This window comes from Ursus maritimus, unplaced genomic scaffold (assembly GCF_017311325.1).
Source record: "Ursus maritimus isolate PB19 unplaced genomic scaffold, ASM1731132v1 scaffold_9, whole genome shotgun sequence".
In the NCBI taxonomy this organism is placed as follows: domain Eukaryota; kingdom Metazoa; phylum Chordata; class Mammalia; order Carnivora; family Ursidae; genus Ursus; species Ursus maritimus.
Window position 1 is genome coordinate 7,078,323 of NW_024427107.1, and position 6,471 is coordinate 7,084,793.

Sequence of the window (6,471 nt, forward strand, 5' to 3'; positions counted from 1 at the left end):
TTATTTATTTATTTATTTATTTATTTATTTATTTATTTATTTATTTTTTAAAGATTTTATTTATTTATTCGACAGAGATAGAGATAGCCAGTGAGAGAGGGAACACAGCAGGGGGAGTGGGAGAGGAAGAAGCAGGCTCATAGCAGAGGAGCCTGACGTGGGGCTCGATCCCAGAACGCCGGGATCATGCCCTGAGCCGAAGCCAGACGCTTAACCGCTGTGCCACCCAGGCGCCCCAAATTTTTCTTTTTTAAATTTGGGAGACTTGCTGGACCCATATACAGAAGTCAGCAAGAGAGAGAGTGGTCATTTCCTTGAAGATCCTGGCAGATTAAACTGAGTCAGGAAAGCCTTACTAGGGCAGATGAATCTTTTTTTTTTTTTAAGATTTTATTTTTACATAATCTCTACACTCAATGTGGGGCTTGAGCTCACAGCCCTGAGATCAAGAGCTGCATGCTTTACTGACTGAGCCAGCCAGGAGCCCCTAGGACATCCGAATCTTAAAAGATGACTTGGTGTTCAACCAGCAGAAAAGGATGGATAAGTCCTGTGTTGGCTTACTGTTTTCATTTGCTTTGGTAACTGATATTTGGAATTATGTTCCCTTAGATTTTGAGACTGAATATGCAGTTTCAAAGTAGCTGGTAACCTCTTGCTTTTTGAAAATTCACTTAGTTTATGACAAAATGTAACTTCCTGATTAAAAGAAGAAAAAATAAGGAGTGCTTTTCGAGTAGTGCTGTTTCATAGAATCTCCATGATGATGGATGTCTGTGCTATGGAGTATGTAGCCACTAGACACATATGGCTCCTGGGCACTTTTAATCTGGCTGGCATGACTGAGGAACAGAATTTTAAATTTTGTGAAATTTTAATTAATTTAAATTTAAATAGCCACGTAATTGATTTTAATTTTTTATTTTAACTAATTATTTATTAGTTGGTTAATAATAAATAACTTGAATTAGTTTAAATTTAAATAGCCACATATCTGATATCTTAGTGGACCATGCAGCCTTAGAAGACTGACAAAGATCCACTGGGCATCATAGTTTAACAAGACAATGGATTTCAGGGGGAAAATAGATGAAGGAGAGACGTACTTTCCTTGAAATATTGAAGGTTTTTAATATCAAAGGGACTATGAGCCTGAAAAAATATTACTTTCTATATTTCTCAAGCTATTTTGCCCAAGTGCCTGGAATATGGCAGCTTGGTTGACTTCTTTTTGCACAGGCAGTTATGTAAAAGATTGTTCTGTGAGCAAGTGTGGTGATCAGTGTGGGAGGCGTTGTCTATACTGAACAATTGTGTGTGTTTGTTTTCCATTGAGCACTTCTCTTTGGGTAAGACACACTGTCTAGAGCAGGTGTTGGGAGAGGGGGAGGGGAGGAAGAAGTGGCCTTGGAGAGAGTCCTAGGGAGGGGGAGGAAGTCTTAGGGAGAAGGAGAAGGACCGGATTTATACGGACAATTTCTTCAACTTTGAAAAGGACTCAGAAAAATATATACACACTTTTATCTTTCTACCACTTAGATGCTGGCATTCCTCTGGGAAGAACTGTGTAGTTGGGCAGGTGGAAGAAGAAGAGAAACTGACTTTTCACAGTTTATCTTGCTCTTCCCTTTGACTTTTGTTCTATTTATTAGAGAGAGCGCGTGCTCACACGCATGAGAGTGAGGGGAGGGGCAGGGGGAGAGGGAGAGAGAGAATCTCGATCAGACTGCACTGAGTGCAGAGCAAAGCCAGACAGGGGACTCAATCCCACGACCCTGAGATCACGACCTGAGCTGAAATCAAGTCGGACACTTAATGGACTGAGCCTCCCAGGTGCCCTTGCAAGTAGCACCTTTTAAAAAATAATTAAAGTCATTAAATTTAAACCAGATGAAAGCTTGAAAAGCTATCCCATTGTTAACATCTCCTGAATTACTTGACATTAGTAAAGACTGTCTTCCTATAGCGAATTTCTGTTCCAACCTCTAAGCAGCCTCCCCTATAGCCATCTCCCCAAAGCTAGAAAATGCCCTGAGAAGAATCATCACTCCTCTTTGATGTCTGTCTCCTGTGAACTTTTCTTATCTTCACAGCTATTGTACACTTGATCTCATTTTCATGGCTATCTGGTTCCTCTGTAGGTTTCTCAGCTGAGGTGCAGCTGGGATGGAACAAAGGATGTGCTCTGAGCTGTTAGCATTGCATTTTCATACAATGTCCTCCTGCTAGGCTTTAACAAACTTTGGCTTGATTTGCCTGGAAGCGTATGTTGAATCTTACAGTAGGACCCTTATCAGGTGTTCCCTAACTGTAACTACTGCCAGACCAACCAAGTCTCGGGTCGAAATGCTAAGTTCTTAATTTTTAAAATTTTGATTTTCTGATACTGTAGTTAATGCAACAATATTGCAATAAAATAAAAGAATTTGGACAGTACTCTAGTCTCTATGCCTCTTGCATGAACACTTCAGGTAGTCTGTGGACACATTTTTCACTTTACATTTACTAACTAAAAGTCAGCTAGCCATACTCCATGAAGGACTTCAAGATTTGATGCTTTTGTAAGGAAAACAATCACTTTGGTAGACATGATGATGACCAAGTAACATCAAAATAATAAGGCAAAGAAATAAATTATTATGCCAAACCATGGGAAATTTCTGATGAAGAGTTAGTAAGAAACCAAAGCTATGAATTTATACATAAAAGATTATATTTAGATTAATCTCAACAACATAAACATTGCCTTACTTTCACTTTCCACGAGGGACAGGAAAGAAGGAAGCAAGAGAAATGCCTGCTGTCCCCCTAACTGGACCGAACCAATGGGTAGAATGCTGGAAGTACATAAATAAACCTTGAGCGTAATTCATGACAGTTTTTAAAAATTACTTTTGAAAATTGTAAATTACACAAGAGTTTTATGAAAAGAGAAGCAGCAATACAGCCTTTATCCAGATTCACCAGTTAAGATTCTGCCACATTTGCTTTCTCTCCCTGCCTCTTATGCTCCTAAGTACATGAGAATTCATCTGCTAGGGATAGGGCCTACAAATCCCAGTACCATTATTGCACCCAAAAAACATTAATTCGATAATACAATCTGACATATGATCCGTATTTCAAATGCTCCACTTGTCTCCAAAATGTCTTCTTTAATTTAATAATTTATTTAAGTAATCTCCACACTCAACGCGGGGCTCAAACCCATGACTCTGAGATCAAGAGTCCCATACTCTCTGGACTAAGCCAGCCAGGCACCCCCAAAATGTCTTTTAAAGCTGTTATATTTCCAATTTCCACATTTCAGTTGGCTGTACTAGCTTTTGAGTCACAGTTGTGTGGGAAATTTACTCAGTGTGATAGGATCCCCTACTTATCCCACCAGCCAAGCTCTCCCTCCTCACATAACAGAAAAGTTCACAGCCACATTGAGATGCTTGAGTCACATGGTTTAATCAATTAAAACATATAGCAAGGGATGCCTGGTGGCTCAGTTGGTTGAGGGTATGCCTTCGGTTCAGGTCATGATCCCAGGGTCATGGGATTGAGACCCGCATCAGGCTCCTTGCTCAGCCGGGAGTCTGCTTCTCCCTCTGCCTGCCAGTTCCCCTGCTTGGTCCCCATGCTTGTGCGCATGCTTTCTCACCCTCTCTCTCTGACAAGTAAATAAATAAAATCTTTAAAAACAAACAAACAAACAAGCAAACAAACATATAGCAAGCCACAAGGGAACAGAGAACACACATATGTCCTGTCTTTCTGTGGCTTTGCCTTCCTGGCTGATCCTGTGGTTCTATGGGCCAGAGATGGAGTCTGAGCCAATGTGCCCACCAGTGGGAGATTTTGGGGACTGAGACATACACTTGCTCTGTGGGAGAGGCACAGGATGCTAGAGCTCAGTTGATTTTAAGACTTCACGAATATGGAATGCCCAATATACACCTTCTGTATGCTTTATAGAGCATGAATATCTTTTCTTTCTTTCTACATTGGGCACATTTAGGTTGTATTTTATCTAGTTGAGCTATACTTAGAATATCTTATGAATTCTGCCCACGTCTCAAACCACTTGCTTCTATGCTTAATTTCTTTATCCACCTTATTTGTTTTCTCATCTCCATTATAGATTCTAACATTCTCAAATAATGTGATGTAAACACCTGACAAGGATCTTTTAATTAGAACAGTTTACTCTCCCTTGGTTTTTCATTACATTGAGTTTTTTTGAAGCGTTTAGACTAGTTGTCCTGTAGAATATCCCATTTTCTGTATTTTTTTATTTGTTTGATTGTTTCTTCATGATTAAATTCAGGATTAAATATTTCTGGCAAGAATTCTTGATAGGCATATCACACCAGGAGGCGCCCAATGTCGAGCTCTCCTGCTAAGGCTGAGTTTGTTCCCTTAAAGTTGTCACTGCCAATCCCTCTATCATTAAGATAATCTGTAGGGGCCTTTTAGACTTTGGAATAACTTATATCCCTATAACATTGACCTAGTGGTTTTTGCGATGGGGGGTGAAAATGGGGATTTTCTAATTGTCATTACTTCTATATTTGTTAATAGAATTTTTTTTATATTTATTTATTTATTTATTTTAAAGATTTTATTTATTTATTTGACAGAGATAGAGACAGCCAGCGAAAGAAGGAACACAAGCAGGGGGAGTGGGAGAGGAAGAAGTAGGCTCATAGCAGAGGAGCCTGATGTGGGGCCCGATCCCATAACACCGGGATCACGCCCTGAGCCGAAGGCAGACGCTTAACCGCTGTGCCACCCAGGTGCCCCTATTTTTATTTTTTTATTATGTTCAGTTAGCACAGAAGAGCTCTTTCTCTTTCCCCTTCATTTCTTTGGGAGTATCACTATGGTTGCTATACTCTATGGATTTTCTTCTTAAATTCAATGTGTTATAATCACCATGATTAATATTTTCTGATGTTCAAGTACTCCCAAGTTTGTGCAGTAAGAACCCCTTTAAGCTGGATCCTCTCTCTGTTGAAATGCCCTTTTCATCTTTGAGTCTTTCTTTGTTGTTTGATGAAGCCTCATCCTCCAGGCTCACATACTTTCTCTGCCCAGATCTGGACTCAGCCATTCCTTCTTTTAGAGGGGACGTGTTATAGAAACAAAGATCTGGGGATGCCTGGGTGGCTCAGTCAGTTAAGCATCTGCCTTCAGCTCGAGTCATGATCCCAGGGTCCTGAGATTGAGTCCCACATTGGGCTCCTTGCTGAGCTTCTCCCTCTCCCTCTGCTGCTTCCCCCACCCCCACTCTCACGCACAAGCATTCTCTCTCTCTTTGATAAACAAACAAACAAACAAACAAATAAATAAATAAATCTTAAAAAAAAAAAGAAAGCTCTGGGCCCTGGGTATACTTATTGCTAAAGATGAGTCATTGTTTCTAGGCTGTTTCAATGGACAGAGCTAGGAAATATTATATATACGTGCACACACACACACACCCCCCCCATATATTGGTTTTCTCTACTATCACAGAGTTTTCTCCCATTTAATACAGGTATCTCTCCTCTCCCACAGTGAAACTCCTGTTTCCTAATAACAGCAGGTATTTATTCATTTGCTCTGTCCTTCAATATGTAGAAAATGCTTTCAGAATTACAACACTTACTCCCCTGCTATTTTTGTGTGTGTGCAAATTTTTGTCCCAAATATATGTATTTTATTAAGAGTTTTTACTTAGAGTACTGTGATCAAAAGTTATTTGAATTAATTATTTTATCTGTGTGATTATGTGATCAATTTGATACACAACATGAATGATGTGTTTCCATTTGTATTTAATTTTAGGGTTTGTTTTAATCTGTTTTTTTTGTAATTTAAATTTTGTTTAAATACAAAAATATGTCTTCAGAGGAGCCTTCTAACCCCATTGCCTCTATTCCTCTCTGATCCGTTTACTATAGAAAATTATTCTTATTTATTTCTACTTTATCTTTCCTGTGTTTTTATTAAAGAAAATAAGCCTATGCTTATATGTAGTCTTATTTCCCTTTCTTTCTCATAAAAAAATGTGTGCCATTATATGCATTTTTTTATACCTTGCCCTTTTCATTTGAAATTATGTCCTAAAATTGCTCCATATTTGCTCATAGAGCTCTCCACATTCCTTTGTAGGCTGCGTAGAGTTTCCTCATGTGACTACACAATAATTTTCATCTACTCTTCTAAGGACGCTCATTTAGTTTTTTTCTAATACTGTGCACTAAAAATAATATGATGGGTGACCTCAGGCCTTTCTTGTTTTATATTTGGGATGTTATCTTTCAGGGTGAATTTATAGAAGCAGAATTGCTGACTGAAGAGTATATAGTTTTGCCAGATGTTACAAAATTCCCTTTCATAGGGTTTGTATCATTTTCCACCCCTGCCCTCAACTTAATAGCAGACCTGTCTTCCCATAAGTTCCCCAGGAGAGTATGCTGTCAAATTTTAAAATTTTTA